Genomic DNA, 17,144 nt, shown 5'->3' with positions numbered 1-17,144 from the left:
TTAGGGATCTCAACAGAATGAAAATGAATATTTCTTTTGAGGTTTGCTAAAGATTACATTTAACAGTGTGGAAAGTATTAAATGATTAATGTTTTAAAGATTACCTTTAATGGAAAGTAATCTAAACATAATAAATAAATAAATACAAAGTTCTGTCATGAAATTCTAGATGGCACAGACTGATAGGTCCTTCAATCAATCTCCTTGCAATCACATCATTCTCTATAGGGAACAGCTGATTGGTTCCTGCTGTATCAGTAGCTAATGACTGATTGGTCAGCATTTGCAATAGCAGTGCAGCACGCTTTAAGAAACCCTCCACCATCCCCAGCTCCACCTGTGTAGATCTGCAACAGGTAACTCGTGTATGCTATTCTGTACAGCAGCAGCATGTCTTACTTGCTCACAGCAGTGTGTTTTGTATATTGGCAGTCGCAAGTCCCTTACTTGCTCTGCAGCAGCAATAACAGCAGCAGCAGTGTACAAATCTATTCCGCCAATACCAAACATATCAACAAGGTCATATCTATTTCCATGCCAAACACTCCAAGAGTTGTCATGACCTAAATAAATAAATGAGCATGAACAATTGGATATGCAATATTAACCAACATTTCTCTAATATTTGTTCTTATAATATATGGGCCCCATGCAGGTACGGCCTCTTTTCACAGGCTGATCTGATCTTGTCTACTTAACGGGTGCTAATACCTTCCAGATTGGAAAAGGATGTACACTAGGAAGATCATGGGTAAAATTAGATGTTTAACATTGCAGCTTCACAGAAACATGTTCCAGACATGACCTATATTCCCAAGCCTCACCAAAAGGCATTCTGACTGATGTCTATTGTATTATAAATAAACATTCACATTCACTCTAATATCTTTTGGACAAACTATCCTCGTCTCTGCAGTGAAAAAGAAAGAATTGTTTCAGCTTTATTTCTGCCAGTCACATCTGATGTTCTCCCATCTAAAGAGTAGGATCAGAAGGGTTCACTCCCGGCATTCCCAAGCAGGGCAGAATTTACCAGTTTCTATCCAGTTATAGACTCTTTAAAGAGCCATAAGTGAACTCTGACATCCTGCGAGAGCTTTTAAAATGCCTCTGTAATCCCTTGTTTGAGCAGTCTGGAAACGTCTTGTCAATGCCTATCAGTTTGCCGTGACTGATGGCATGGGCAATGGCTATAAAACACGCTTATGGGTGGCATACGGTTTTGAGCGACTGCAAAAACAAACGGGTTACGAACACATCCCTGTTTTGAATAATCGTAGATATGGTGCCAGTTAGCCTGCATGGTATTTTGAATGTATGCTAAAGGCATTCCCTCTTAAAACAAACCAAGCTGCTGTGCAGTCTACAGCCACATGAACCTGGGAATGATCTGTTAAACATGGCTGATGGAAGACAGACCGATCAACTCTAGCTCCCCCAGATCACCACTATGCATGTTTCTAAGTGCCGTTACTTGACCCTTATGTTCATCTTTAAAGGAAACGCCAAGGAATGCACGGGTTTGGGGAGAAAAACGAGATAACTGGGGATGTGAATCGACATGTCCTGTTTACACCACAATAACAATCTGAGCGAACGCTGCGGAGAACAAGCTTCAGGCATGCCGGTTATGCACTGCACCACACTGGAGGTGTGTGGGCAGCGCTGGAGGAAAAAATATGAACACAATAGAATGAAAATATGTTTATGTAAGTGAGGAGGGGTCAGGAGTAACTGTGCAAAGTATTTAAATGCTGGAAGGTGCACCATATATTGTTTGAGATCTGGCACCTTAAATTTGTTGATGCTGCATCTGCGTGAAAACAATTAACTGTTTGTTGGGCAAATAGACTATTAGTAAAAAGATAAGAGAGTCTGTTAAGACTGAATCTTTGCACAAAACACTTTGTATAATGACTGAATCATACGAAAATGTAAATAGGCCACTGAAAACTCAAGTATGCGGCTGAACATTGACCACACACATACTGACATGCCATCCATCCATTTTTTACTCAAAAGTAGCTCTCAAACATCCAAGTGACTTTTCTTGCAGAGCAAACCATTCAGTATGCAATATCGCCATCATCTGGTGGTTTATTGTTTAAATGTACATTAGTGTTTGACTAAATCAAACTGAATGTAACAAATGTTTTCGCTCTCATCCATGGAGAAGATTACACACCCTATTGCTCTGTCCAACCTCTCACCTAAATAGCAAGATGTTGAGTCGGAGCACCATAAGAGCAGGCAAGTTTGAACAAGGAGGAGGCAATTTGTGGTTTTGGGAGACCATTAAAAAGATGATAGGTGCGGTGTTCAAAGCATAGCATTTACTTAATCATCACCACAAACTCATGTGCTAGTTATGAAAACAGTCTTAGGCATTTAAACAATATTACACAGACCAACAGCACTGCAAGTGTGATATGCTTTCTATACAGTATTTCAAAAGTATATCGTATAAGTACAAAAGTTCATGTACAGTAGATTAACGTACATTTTAAACAAAATGTAGTTAGCTTGTATATTTTTTGACGCAAAAAAAAAGTTCTTAAAAAAAGTCAAAGCATTCTGCCACTTTGCATTTATTTTGCCATTGTACTTGTTCAATTATGTTGTGGTGTGAAATACAGAAATTTATCAAATATCACACACATAACGGCAACTTTACTAGCCTAATTAAAAACAACTTTATTTGTTGTTTGTATTTTTAGTAGTATTTTTTTTTTATGCATAATTTCATAATGTTCAATATTTGCATCTGAATGAAAGTTTATTGAATGAAATGCTATTTATTAAAAACAAACAAACAGGTATTTCCAACTCACAGAACCGTAACTATTCATGAGTTGAGTGGATCACAGCTTCCATTTCTGAGCCCCACTTCAAGTGAACTTGGATTGATGGAAGATGCTTATAGCCTGTTGACACCAAGAACGATAACTATAAAGTTAATTTAAATATATTAGCGTGCACGCTAACATTTAGCTTACTATAAGCAAATGCTGCAGTTATGTCATCTGCCGCTTAAAATGCTCAAGCTCTTTAAAGTCTGTTGGTTTCTGATTTGCTGTCAATGTTTTATCGTTCATGTGATTTTTAATGATATCGCTCCGCTGTGCCGTTATCGTTGTAGTAGTGATGTGGACCATGTCATTCCTTATATGTTTGGAACGATTGTCGATATCTCTATTGTTATCGTCCTTGGTGTGAATGGGCCTTTAGCAGAGCTCCAAAGACTATTCTAAACTCCAGGCAAGTTCACGCAACTCTACACTGCTCACATACTCTGGTGGTCTGAAACGCCTTTAACACAGATGGACAGAGTGATACATGAACATCTTGCTGTTGCACTAGATACCAGAATAAAAAAAAAAAACATGGCTCTGTGAAATACTTGATTCTGATTGGTCAATTGCGTCATCCAGCGGTAAATTATTCCCAGATAACAACCACTCAAAACAGATAACGCAGGCTCATCCGGGTTACTGAAGTCAGCATTGCTATTGGCCTATGCCTGCTAGGAACGGTTTTTCTTTCATGGAAGTTTTGCACTTGGTGAGCTAATAGAATATTAAAACTCAGTCAAATCAATATTTTGTATACAGTTATTTAATTATGCCATCCAGTATCGTGGACTCGCTCTCTCTTGTTTCATACAAACGCAGCTGCTGCCATTTTGTGACTATTGTTTTGTACACTGTGGATTATAAGATACAAACATTGGTACGATTTTAAAAGGGTTTAATCTGAAATCAATACCTCTTATCTCTATAATTACTTATGTGGCGAAATGCTGTTTAATAAGTGGTATGATTGTAAACCGTATCTCTTGAATGTCCGTCTAGTTTGAACTTGCCGCGCTGCAACTGCTCTCTCCGCGAAGCTTTGCGTTTAAAGAGCTAATAAAATATTTCAACTCGGATCAATATTTAGTGTCTAATTATTTACTTAAGTGGTAATTACCCTGTCTGGGGTTTATTTTGAGAGAACAACCGGCTGGATGTACATTATCCCTTACATGATTTGGAATTAAATGGGCATCAAAAGTGGATAAACAGTGACATCTACCGGAGTTATTAGCCTATTGCAATGACTTATTAACAACAACAGTTTGAACTCTCAGAATGGCACTTTGTAAAATATTGTAGCAATGTTTAAATGTTAAATAAGAGTAATAACCATGGATGCACCTGGCCCCCATCATCAGAGCCAAAATTAATTAGTTTACATTAGGGGTGTAACAATATATCGAGTCACAACAGGCTATATCACTATACAAAAATGCAACAATTATGTAGGCTATCATGGATAGTGAAAATATGTATTGTGTATAGTTCACCCAAAATGAGTGTCAGTACTTGGCTACATTAAACTACTAGCCTTTAATGTTGAATAGAATGCCTAATGCAATGGGGGAATATTTGTGGGTCCCGGTAATGCCAAATGTCTTATGTTACCAGTAAAAAATGGCCTATACATTATTTTAAATATATCTAGTCAGTGAAAGAGTGCAAGCTGTACTTTCAGCTTCAGAATCATGAATATTTTTTATTCTGGTGTCACCATTGTCCTGTGCATTGGGTTACCAGCACCAAGTCCAAGCCTATTTCCACATTCAATTTAATACCAAATTTAGCATTTTAATCAACAGTTTATTTTTGTGAACCTTTTACCGTATGACGGAGTATTCTAATAATTTTTGTTTTGTTTGCTTCTTTACACGTGCAGTAATATGTAAATCCAGCAGGTGGTGTCGCTACAGTGATTCATTAGTATTGCTGCTATTCGACTTCCTTCGTCCATATGATGGTGAATATTTAAAGGGTTAGTTCACAAAAATAGAATTTTTTTTAGAAAATTCTGTTATCATTTACTCACCCTTATGTCGTTCCAAACCCGTAAGACTTTCGTTCAATCTGAGCGATTTCTGTCCCTCCAAAGACAGATACTACCACTTTACCGCTTCAAAAAGTTCATAAAGAGATCCTAAAACTAATCCATATGAATCGAGCGGTTTAGTTTTTTGAAGAGACGTGATTGCTTTATATGAAAAGATTAAATTTAAGCTTTTATTCACATATAAACATTGATCAGCGAACATAAACAGAAGCTCAACCGAAAAGCTTGAAGCACGAGAACAAACCTCATTGGTTCTTGCAGAAGCTCAAGCGCGCTGCGTAATACATGAGAAAAAACCTTATTGGTTCTCTCATGTAAAGCGAACATGCTTGAGCATGCTTGATCATAACTGATTGTGCATAGATGAATGTTTAGTTTTACAATCTCATTACTAACTTTTTGAAGCATCAAAGTGGTAGTTTTGTGAACTAACCAAATTGGGCGGTTGGGAATAATCAAAGTGATGCTTGACACAAGCTACCAGTAGGAGGCATTACAGCCACATCTTATTGATGTAATGTCTTGAAAACCTGTCAAACATTTGCTTGCCAGTTCTTGTACCTTTTTTTCCAGCATAAATGCTCAGTCATCCTCCATTATTGTTCATAGACAAATTATTTTTAGGCTGTGAGCCAAAATAGAATACATCATGCTGTAAAATGTAAAGAGATATGAGATGCAAAAGCTCCATGATTTAGTTTTGTGGTAAAACGCATACCAATGCAATATATTTTCCAACACTGGTCCCATTTCTCTGGCAGAGGAAACAGGCTTTCTGATGCTTGTGTTAATTCTGTGTAAAGATGTTCTGCATCAGGACACCAATTCAAGATAGCCAACTGTTTCAAGTATATTTTATGAGCTGCCAGCTTAATCCATGGGATAAGAGGACATATTTTAGAGGCTTCCATGAGAGTGTGACAAACCGAAATAAACAGCCCTCAATTAACAAACTAGAGGGCCACATCACCATTTGAACGTGTGCAATAGTCACTGGATTTTTAAATAGCCTATGTTGCTCATGATGTCTGCAAAATACAGCGCTAAGCTTTTCAACCTTCACCAACAGTCTTTTTCTGAAAATATCAATATGAAAGAAAAATGTATTGACCACAGAAGGTAAAATGTAAAATTTTATTAACTTTCAAAGGTCCAGGTGACAGCATACTCGTACTTGTGGAGTCAAGCAATACAAAATTTTTTTTGTCTTTCTTCAATATTATTTACTCGAGGGCCTCATTAATTTACATGTGACAAAATATGTCCCTCTTGCTAAAACCACCTTATTATAATTATTCCCCCCACATTCCTCTCTTTGAAGTAACGACAACCAAAACACAACTTTTATTTGGGTTAGAGACCTCTACATATCATTTAAAGTGGAAATTCTCATACTTTCGCTGATTCACAAAGAAACGTGTGATGGCCTAAGTGAATCACAGCCTTTTCCTTGCTTCAGTTTTTAGTTATTGGAAAGAATGTTCTAGTTGGATGATTCAGTTCCCTTTTTGTCACTGCTAGCTTTAACTGCCAGTGAGTTGACCTTATGAAGTTTCCATAAAAGAGGTCTGTTAGATCAATTAGCCTCTGTCATCCTTTCATTATGCATTCGTGCAAGGTTTGTTCAAGCTCTTCAACGGTGCCATAAAAAGGGAGCTTTACAAATTAGCGTAACACATCAAATTATATTATACCAAGGGCGTTGGATGAAGAATGTTCAAGAATGAATTGTTTAAAAATTGTTAAAGGAGTAAAACAAGAATGATGTAAATTTTATGCATAGGTTTTGTTGAATTATTAGCTGCAAGACACATTAGTTAAGACTAACACCCTGTATCTACACCGGACCTGAGTGGCGCGATGCGACATGTCAAAACCCAATAGAACCCCTAAAAACATGCAGTCTACAATGGATGCGGCGCAGTGCGATGCGTACTTTAGCGAGTGGCTTCATTAGCGGTCACATTAGTGAAATTTCACTGGCAAAAAGGTCCATTGTCTTTGGTGCAATGTATGAAACACAGTTCATAAAGAAGTCACTTTCAAACCAAAAAGCTTTCTGTTGGTCAGCACTTGGTCCAGCATTTCTACTCAATTCACTGTGGGAAAAAAAAGAAAAGAAAAAAAACACTGAATAAAGGTAAATGGATAGCCTATGTCATTCTATTTCTGACGTACTCCATGCGCTTGCTGTAATTTTGAGGACAAATAATTTGGAAAGTTCGCTTTGAGTGTCCAGTGTTGACAAAAACATTTTGTAACATTCAAATGTGAATTGCATGAACACCCTGCAGAATGCTCAAGTGTTCACAAACCATCTTCAATTACCACAGAACAAGAAGTTCAGTAATTGCAGTCAAGAGGTTTTCAAAAAATGTGAACTTTAACACACTCCATCTGCAGCAGAACCAATCAAACATGTCCTGACTCCACAAGAAGAGGTTATGGAAAAGTACTGGAAAAAGGATTTTTGGACACAAGCCCATCCAAATTTACAAGAGCAAAGAATGTGTCTCACATTTGACCTGTGTTGATTCAACACATATAGCATATGCTTTATTTACTCTGGCATATAACAGTCAAATTTAACCCGTGCAGATTTAGTTGTTGTGTTTATACATGTCAAAGTCAAAAGGGATTTTTTTTTTTTTTTTACTTTTATAGAGCGCATATTAAATGCCAGAAGTATCCTAATGTTAACATAATTTATTTTGGTAGAGTGTCTCTGCTTAAATTTTCAGACACATTCTGTACAATAGAATAACATTAATTGATAAGAAAAAGACAATAACAGAAGGACACATTTCATGCTCAGTATGGTGAGGTCAGCATTGGGAATAAACCACTGCATGGTAGCAAGAAAACTCAGCATCATCTACAGTTATTCTCGTGATTGTGGGAAACGGCAGGCACTGAAAAAAAAGAGGGCTGGCAATGTGGTATTTGAGCACTTGGAGAGAAACCTTAAACTTGCACTGAAACACTGTTCATTCACTGAAGTACTTTATAGGTATTTTTTCTCTAAACTAGAAAACTTTTCTCTAAATCTAGGTGGAGAAAGGTAAGTTGATAAAGTAAATTGCGTCTACAATGTATTTTTTTCCATTTATTCTGATATCGAATGATGTTAGGGTCTGTTTGTCTTGGATATGGAGCTTAATTCAAAGCTGTAATCCAGATATCACACACAATTCACTATCATTACGATTCTGAGGAAATAAAAAACAGATGTTCCTCAAGGTTTTGTCCATAAGAAATCAATTACACTGGCCCTCAGTAAACTTTTCATTGCCTCACAAATCAATAGATGTCTCACCGCAGCACTGCTATATTAGCCTCAATAATCAATAGTTTGTAAAATAAAAATAAAAGAGTATAAATACTAATGTGACTGTCTAAATTGACGACATCCCTTAAAAGTCCCTCCCAGTGGTGATGTTCAGAAGACCACCATCATAAACATAATTTTTCCTGCAACCAAACATTTCTCAGTGTCAAGTATAGTCTTAAAATTATTTACAGCTAAACAGGAAGTACAACAAAGGTCACATATTTTGTCATAGCACAATAAGAGTCATGTAACCCACCAGATCTGCTTTTCTTTATGGGTGTGTCACCACAAACGTGAAAAGCTCTGGTCCGCTGCATACACGCATACACAGACACACACACACACACAGAGAGAACGAATGTCCACAGGAAACCCACGAGACTAAACCACCACTGATGGTTCTTATTAGAGGACTACAACAGACCATCCTGGCTTTTACAGTCAAAGACACATGTCTGAGTGCTTTCTTCTCATAAAGGAATTCCTCTGAAGAGTAAATGTGTTTTTAAAGTGCTATCATGAAGAGAAACAGAAAAGAAGAGGGTGAAAAACTATTAAGATATACTGATGATTATGAGTACTACTATTCGTTTCTGTATTATTATGTATATTTGCTTTGAATAAAATCTTCTGCTAAATAAATAGGAATAATAACAATGGTGGTGACATTCAAAGTGTTTTGGGCACTCAAAAAACAATGAAGTTAAGTAAATACTGTATGGTACTGTACAAGCTGTACAAATCTGTTTAATTTCTATTCAAGCCTGCAGAAAGGTGTCGAAGAAGTGGGTACAGAAATAACATGCCACAGCATTCCATCACTATTGGCTGAATATTTTGCTTTATATCATAAACACATAGGCTATAACATTAAATCATCACTCATAAGTAAAAGTCATCAAGAGGCTGGTTTGTTTTAAAGGGATAGTTCACCCAAAAATGAAAATTCTGTAATAATTTACTCACCCTCATGTTCTTCCAAAGCTATATGAGTTTGACCTATCCCTTTAATTTGACTTAATGGCAGAAGCAGGTCTTCAGAATGATGGATTCAGCCTTTTTTATTTTAATTGAATTGAATTTCAAGTTTAATGTTAAACGCCATTTTTTCATGTCATTCCCAACCTGTATGAATGAATAGAGACTGAAACACAAAAGCACCTTTAAGTAAGTCTTTGGGATGCATCACTATTTCTGTGTCTTAAACAGTAGAACATGGGGGTTCAATTCTCAGGGAATGCATGAATTAATGAAATGACTTAGTAAATGTTAGTTACTTTGAATAAAAGTGTCTGCCAAATGAAAGAGCATATGATAGCTTTGTGTTCAAAAGTTAAGTTGTGATGCACTTGCCTTGCCCTGCAATTTACAGTCTATAATGGATGAAAGGAAATAATGTCAATTGTGAATTTAAACATGTCTTAAATTATTATTTGACTGGACTGTCAAATCAGGGTTGCCAAGTCGGCGATTTTCCCCATGGAATGGGGCTGCTTTTAAAATGTTGTTGCGCATTAAAGGTTTGACATATTGCATAAATGATATTTGACTAAAATGCTTATATTGAAAATTTTTATATTTTACCAATGATAAAACTGTGCTAGATTTTGTGAAGGAGGGCCACTGGTGAAATACAGCCTTTGAGCTGTATTTATGATCCCTGGCTTTCAGTTTTCATAACAGTGACTGTAAAATATGTATTTTAGGTATGGGAGTGGCATATTTAGAGTTTTGATATTTGGAATATAGTCATATAGGGTTACTTTTAGGCTATTTTTGATTGGCCATCGGGCTAGTTTTGTTAAGCAGACCTGTGCCAAATGTTACACATTTTTTTAAGACAAAATTTGTTTTACAGATACAAAATACCCATTTATTTCCATTATGATAACCTCTCGGACTGGATTCACTGAATTAAACATGCAACTCGATTAAGTTATTTTATATAGTGAGATCATTTGACATGTGGCGTTCTAATTTATTTAAAAGATCTATGATAAAAATCCAAGACAGCAGTCAGAAAATCTGCCAACTGCTAACATACACATGTACATCATGTACACATAACAGCTAATTAAAAATGTGCAGACACAGCCGATTAATTGCTAACATTAGCCTACAACTCTAGACTGACTGGACCTTATACTGTGTACACAAGTAACCTTGGCCTTTTCTCTGTGTGTGTGTGTGTGTGTGTGTGTGTGTGTGTGTGTGTGTGTGTGTGTGTGTGTGTGTGTGTGTGTGTGTGTGTGTAGCAAAAAGGAAGTGGAAACTGGGAGAGAGGTGAATGTGTGGGGGCGAGGAGTGTGAGAGGTGGGTGAGTCCTGCCTGGAGCTGAGCACAGAATGTTGTTCTAATGCCTGAATGTGGAATGCCTTATTCAAACACTGAAGTCAGAGCTGGCTCCTTAAAGGTTTAATATAAAATAGCTGGCTATCCTTCTTCAAACATAATTCCGAGGGACGCATTTGATGTTGTGGGCTGACTGAAAGGTACATCAAATAAACAACAAATAATGAGGTCTTTGAATTCTAATTTTTTAAGAGAGGGAGGCAAGTAAACATTTTCAAACGAGTTAAGAATAAAATGAAAGCATAAAAACCCCCAGTAAGTTGAAACATTCTCATAACGAATGACATCTGAAATGACATACAATTGTTAAATTTTTTCTCAATAAACAAAGTAGATTAGTTTGTTTAAACTAGGATTTTTGACATGCTCTCTGTGAGATGTCCATTTAAAACGCTGCGTTGTTAATACAAAATCTATTTATTATAACAAAAAACAGGTGCTTTATCTGGTAAAATTCAAGATGGTCTGGATCTTATTATGAATAAACCCTATACTAAGAACTAACTATGAAGACTGAAAATGTGGCAGCAGATTCATGATTAAACACAATAAAACTCCAATAATAATGTGTTTCCAGGGAATCGAACCAATCATTTTATCATTGACAGTACCATAGTTAAGCAGTTGAGCTTCAGAAACATCAATCACTTTGCTAAAACAATCACCACGATTATATTTTAATAAATACATTTAACAACATGTTTTAGTGAGAGCTGTGTCGTCCTGATCCCATTCCAATTAAGACATTAAATAATATCCCAACAATGGAAGCCAATGAGGCCCAAAAGAGAAGAAAGTCATACGGGTTTGGAATGACATGAGGTTGAGTAAATAATGATCGAATTTTCTAAATAAAAACAAAATGTTTTAGTCACGGTTATTATTACTAAAACCAAAACCATAAAAAAAATTAATAATAATAATCATTACTTGAAATAAAATGCACATTAACTGAAATAAAACAAAATAAATGTATTTAGTTTAAGTTGAAGTACTAAAATAACTCAAATTAAATCAAACTAAAACTTAATAAAACCTACAGTATATGGGTATAATTAAATCATTTAGAAAAAAAAACAGCAAAACACAAAGCAAAAATACTAAAATAAAAGGAAAAAGAAAATCTAATTCAAAACATTAACAAAAACTATAATAGTTTATCAACGATAATAAAATAGCCTAATGTTTTAGGTGAGCTTTCCCTATAATACATAACTTTTACATGTCCATTTGACATATAACCTATTCTGGGTCACTACACGGTCAAGCTCTACACCTGACAAAGACTGACGGCACTCTGCTGTAATGTTTGCGAGGTCATATGTGCACACTGTTGCAAGCGGTCCAGGTACACAAACAGTGAGAAGGAAATTTATGATTTGTCCTAAGAGTTTAATTTCACATGGAGCACAGACTACACTTCATGCTCTTCCTGTACAGTCTGTTTGACAGAAGTCTGAGCTATAGTGGAAATACCCTCGGAGAGATTATGGGTTTTACCTAGTTTTTATGGGCTGTTGAGGTCATTTCAGCTGGAAGCGGGATGGGACAACAAATGTTTGAGATGCCTTCATTTGATCTGTGTAAAACAGAAAGGAACAAGAGTTGAAAATATTAGCACAAATCATTGTTAACAGGCAACTTATGAAAACCACAGATGTACAATTTCAATTCATTTTATCATAAGTAAATATTTTGCTCGGATACAGTGACATTGAAACTTACATTAAACACTGTATTTTACTTACTATGGTGCCTTGTATTTGTGTGGGTAGATTTCAGACATTTTTTTTTAATATTCAGGTAGGTACTCATGCATGCAGCGTGAAAGTGACATATAGTGTGCCAAAAACTATAAATGGAATGACTTAATGGCACATTTGATCTGAAGCATTGGTCAGGCCATTTATTTTAATACACACAAACTAAATAGCTAGTTTTAATTCTGTTCTCCGCTATTCAACATGTGCCAACACACTGGTCTGTTTCCTGGCTCATTCACCAGTCATTTTTTGCTCTTTACTCAGTGAGGTCCTTGTGTTGTTGTTTATAAAAGGCTCCAAACATTATTAAGAGTGAAAATATGGCTCTGTCCTTAAAATTAAATTTGACGACATATATTAGCCTACTTTTCACCTCTAAGTTTACAATGAAGACTTAACATTCGGAAACAAGAGCAGCTGTGTATTCGATTGAAAGAGGACTGTGACGTTCATGAGTACAGGTTTGAGCAATAGGAATTAGGCATTCTGTAGAGGTCTGTGTCCATATGCAATTTTTATTATTGGCAAATAGACTTTATGCGCCAGACTCAGAAAAAAGCGCGCGGCCATTTTTAGAATTTTGTGTTTGAACTTCCGTTTTAGCAGTAACGTTAGCTCTGTAACGTTATATTTGGCATCGCTTAGCTGATGTAGTGGATTTACACATTGTAGAGTAAACGGAAATTATCGTGAGGATTGTAGGCCTATTGTATTGTTTGAAGCGGATGTCAAAACTAATGTCAGTAGAACGAGAAGGTTTTAAAACGAGCAGTTCATTCATAAATCTGTAAGATCTTACCTTAAAGGCACAATATGTAACTTTTTTGCTTTAACAATAGCAAAAATCACTATATCTATGTTATATATATTTTTTTAGTTGTGTACTTACATTATCCCGACTGTTTCCAACAACTTTCAAACCAGGAGAAATTTTAATTTAATTCGAAGACACTGCACGTTTCTTTATTTCTGTTTTGTCGCAGTCAATGGCGTCATATCCGCGTTGTCCCTGGTTTCCGCTCGTACTGCCATGGTAACCAGAGCTATGAACCAACCAGAGCCCTCTGATAGTAACCAAGGCGACAGACATGGACAATGTAGTTCGCAATGTCTATTTGCACACTGTTGTTGTTTCGTTCAAACATTATGGACCATGGCAAGCAGACTTTGGATAAAAAATGAGAACTAAAACGAGAATCAATATCAGCGCGGTGTTTTCGAGATGCCGAGAGCTCCCATAGACAGTATATAAACGAGAGCTCCACGTCGACCGCTCCTACATGTAACATTACTTTATTAAACAGGTGAGCATTTACATAAAACTAATCAATGTTATATAAGTTAGTTCAACAATGATAAAATGTTAATATGATCTGTATGTTATTCTAATGTTGATCTAGCTTACTGCTAGTCTCATACAGACAAACTAACATACATTTCAACACATTGAAATGCAGTTTAGTGTGCTAGTGTAATGATAGACCAAGTGAAACAGCGCTGCGTTACCTCACAAGTTTAATTTGTCTAATAAACTGACCTGTGAGTTGTAATTCTGCGTTTGCGTGTAGTTCGGTAGAATGAAATGTCCATATTCCTTTTATATCCGCGGGACTCGCGTCGCGTGTGGAGCTGATAGCTGTCTCTTAGCAATCCCGAACTGCTTTATATCACAGTCATGATAAAAGCATCGATGTATTCAGTCATCCATAAACATTATTAGATCTGTCGGCTTGACGTTGACAACAAGATCCATAATTCTTAGCAAATGTTGCGTCATCAAACTACGCCTTTGTTATTGTAAGAGGTTAGCGACCCCTAGCGGCAAAAAAATTACATACTGTACGTTTAATGCTATAGAAATACAAACCGGAAGACAGAACACAACGAGGGGCGCTGAAAAGGGGCGGGGCTACATAAGGTCATACAGACTACAGAGCACATATTACTCTCTGTGACATTAAAATTGTCTAACAGTTGGTGTGTTGAACTTGGTGTTGTCTAACAGTTGGTGTGTTGCCGCAGTGTATAGTTGTCATTTTCCTTTTGTAAGTATTTTTCTAGATGTTATCCATGTTTTATGTCTCAATGACATGCAAGCAAACAACCAAATAAAGGATTTCAAGAAAAAAAGAAAAAAAAATAGGTAAGCTATTCACTTCCTTCCTGTCACATGAGGCTGTCAACTTTCTACCCCTACTTCCAGGAAGCATGGCAAAGGCAAACCCTCCCAAAGAAAGGTCATTTTCATGTTACTATACTAATAAGTATTTTTGTTGACATATATCTGCATAATCATGAAGGTATCTAGAATCATCCAAACAAAACAAATCTCACAAGAGATCTATAGTTTCTTGTATAGCCTAGTCAAAAGTCCAAATGGCAACTATAGTTGCCTGTGGGCAAATGCCTTGTAAGTACATATCTCAGAGACCCCAGGCAACAAAATGTAATTTTGTAACAAAATAAAAAAACAAAACAAATGTAATTTTACATAGTTTATAAATGTTTTTACTCCACATTTGGACATTTTTACTCCACAAAATGTATATAAATAAATTAAATAAGAAATAAAAATAAAAACTTTTTTTAATGTAAAATTCACCTTATAAAAGACTCACATTTCTAAATTTCATTCATGGGGATAACATGGATAATTTGACAAGTTTTATTTTTTGTTTTAAAAGTAAGCTCTAAAAGTACTAAAAGTTTAAAACTAAAAGACATCTTTTCACAAGTTTTTCCAGGTTCATATCTACATATTATGAAATCACAATTATAACAATAAAAGTTACTTTTTGTCAAAGTTTAGCAATTTTTGTACTGGAAAAAATCAAATCATATCTAATCATTCTAATCATTTTTCAATAATGTTACATTATGATTAGAATCAAACCTGATCAGGATGTTACAAAGAGAAAAGTTAGAGTTTTATCATTTATTTCAAACATCTGTTTTTCAATTTGATTCTAATCATAATATAACATCATTGAAAAACTGAATTTTTTAATTTTTTTTTATTTCATAATATGTAGATATGAATACAACTGGAAAAACTTGTGAAAAGGTGTCTTTCAGTTAGTCAAATAGCAAATAGTGGAGCTCTGCAGCCATCTAATGGTAAAAGTGATTGTTACTTTTAAAACTGCATTTTCCAAAAGATGGGCAAAAATCTTACACTAAACCATGTCAAATTATCCATGTTATCCATGAATGAAATTAAAAAGACAAAAACAGCGCACAAGGGTTAAAACAAATGGATTTGTTGTGTTTTCATATTCAAGAGATTATAAGCTAGATGCAGCTTTTTTGGTTCACATCAAATGTTCTTCGACTTTTATACATAATAAATTTGTTTATGAATAAAGATTGATCTGTTGAAAGCTATTTTGAGATAGATGCCAAATGTTCTCCTCCTATTCATATTTGACACTGAAGGGGTGCATACAACATATTTGCCCACCGGCAACTATAGTCGCCACACATTCAAATACGATTTTCAAGAAGAAGAAGAAAAATAAATGCTGATTAGATTAAATGAATAATAGCCTACAATAAAATATTGCATTAGAAAATGTTGTCATAGTTATTTTAAAAAGATCTGCATACTGAAGTGAATCCCGTGCTTCAGAGGGTTCATTTAATGGATTTTATCCAGGCTGTTTTCATCTCTTCTATCAAACCTAATAACAGGGGACTCTGAGGTGGACACCATTACGTCAATTTTCAATTACAGCTCTGTAAAATTAAGGGAATATTGCCAGTGTCTCCCTGTATTATGGTTGGATGTGTGATGAATTTTAGCTTCCAATCCCTCATTTTTGTTTTCTGCTATTTAGTTATTTTCATTACCTTGTTGTAAAAGGCATTCCGTTATATCATGTTTCCCCACTTTTTAAAGCAAACGTCTATTTTTATTCTTATATATTTATGCCTCAGCTCTGCTCAGATGATTGCTTAAGTATAGCGTAGAGAGCCCACACACAATTTCTGTCCGCAGAACTCCTCAAAATGTTCCAAAGATAAAAATAAAAAGGACATAATTTAAAAAGTTCTACACATCCTCTACCCTTTGAATGTTTGTTAATAAATATCATGCTATTTTAAATATATATATATATATATTTTTTTTTTTTTAAGCGTTTTGCCATTTCTCAAAATTCCACAGATTAGCAAAGAAAATGTGTGAAAAGTCAGATTCCATTTTGGCCTAATTAGTAATACGTCTTATATTGGCACAAAGATGTAAAGTGTTATTAGTTTAATTGCACATTTCTGAGATTCCCATCATTTAAAAGGCTTTGTTTGTATGATGTGATGATCTTAGCTGTTTACGCAAATGGTTTTTATTACAAACTGATGCACTGTATTAAGAGCCACATGTGTCGGGAAGCGAGTATGAAGGGTAATAGTGGATTGTAAGCTAAAAAAAAGCCTTGAGCATGTGCTGCATTGGGCTATCTGCTAAGAGAGTAAAACCCAAAGAAAGACACTGGGCTTATAAGCAGTAGAAAATTTCAGTAAAACAAGCCTGATACCAGATGATATCAAATTAGAGGAGAATGGAATAGAATGTGTGCACTGTATAGACCTTCCTCTAGAAGATGTATAGGACCTTTCCCTCTCATAAAATAATAATAGGCCTCATAATAATTATTTCACCTTTGCAATATTTCAGAAATCTGTGTATTGAGTTCAGAGACATAATGCAACAACTGCTCAGAAGAATCTGCGTGTTTAGTGTACTGGTAGGCTATATATATTTTTTATCATGTATGGTGTATGGTGATATACTC

The sequence above is a fragment of the Squalius cephalus genome, assembly GCF_949319135.1.
Source record: "Squalius cephalus genome assembly, chromosome: 9".
Taxonomy (NCBI): domain Eukaryota; kingdom Metazoa; phylum Chordata; class Actinopteri; order Cypriniformes; family Leuciscidae; genus Squalius; species Squalius cephalus.
This window is presented reverse-complemented; position numbering follows the sequence as displayed.